Genomic DNA, 1,023 nt, shown 5'->3' with positions numbered 1-1,023 from the left:
TGAAAGCTGAAGGACCTCCACCCAATGGGCCAGAAGTGACCCTCTGCTGTCCACGTACACTCAGCTCCTGGCAGCACTGGACTGCTCCTCCACCTGCCTGCACACCCGCACCCCCTCCTCCACCCCCATCCCCAGGCCTCTCCTCACTTGGCTTCCTGGATACACCTCCTCCTCTTCTTCATCTGTGTGCCTTCCTTGTCTCCATTACTAAACATGGATGTGTTCACAAAAGATCCCCAACCTGGGCCGTCAGTTTAGCCCACACTGACTCCTCAGTGACCGCATCCAGACCCAGCTTGAAACCCAGTCCACCCCACCCCCAACACTCTCCTCCATCCCCCATCTATTCCCAGCCTCTCCTCCCCACTAAAGTCCACTCACTAAGCTGCCTGCCCTCCATGGACTCTCTGCATGGCCCCCAGAGGGCATCTCAGGTTTAATGCATCAAAAGTAAACTTTTTTTTTTTTTTGTGGCTGTGTCATGTGGTTTGCAGGATCTTAGTTCCCCAAACTGGGATTGAACCAGTGACCTCAGCATTGAAAGTATGGTGTCTTAACCACTAGACTACCAGGGAATTCCCAAAAACAAACTCTTAATTTCCACTTTTCCCATCCCCAAATCTTGCTTGTCCTTCACTTATTCCCGTCTTAGTAAAAGGGTTCATATTCACTCAGTTTCTCAGGACAAAGACCAAAGAGTTACAAGTGATTCCCTTCTCTCTTTCATACCTTGAATCTGACCCAACGGCATGTTCTGCTGGGTCTCCAGAACATACTCAGAATCTCATCCGTCTGCATTGGTCCAAGCTGCTGTCCTCTCCAGGCTGTCACAGTGGCCTCCTTCTCAGGCTCCCACCATTGTTTCATCCCCTTCCCACAGTCCCAGAGGGGTGCTGGGGAAAAACTCAGCCCGTTGCATGGAGCAGGCAGCTGAGGTCCCAGCCCCACCAGGGTGGAATCTCAGCAGCTGCACCAGCTCACCTGCCCCTGAGCCTGCATCCTGAAGGGTAAGTAGTCCACAGC

At 52.7% G+C, this 1,023-nt stretch overlaps 1 non-coding gene across 1 annotated transcript; it reads right to left on the bottom strand.

The window, feature by feature from the left end:
• Positions 1-502: 502 nt before the first annotated feature.
• Positions 503-575, bottom strand: TRNAE-UUC. Its single transcript has one exon. It is a non-coding gene; the product is annotated as a tRNA-Glu (tRNA).
• Positions 576-1,023: the final 448 nt, after the last annotated feature.

This window comes from Cervus elaphus, unplaced genomic scaffold (assembly GCF_910594005.1).
Source record: "Cervus elaphus unplaced genomic scaffold, mCerEla1.1, whole genome shotgun sequence".
Taxonomy (NCBI): Eukaryota; Metazoa; Chordata; class Mammalia; order Artiodactyla; family Cervidae; genus Cervus; species Cervus elaphus.
Note: the sequence above shows the minus strand (reverse complement) of the source record. Positions and strands in the feature narration are given on the sequence as shown.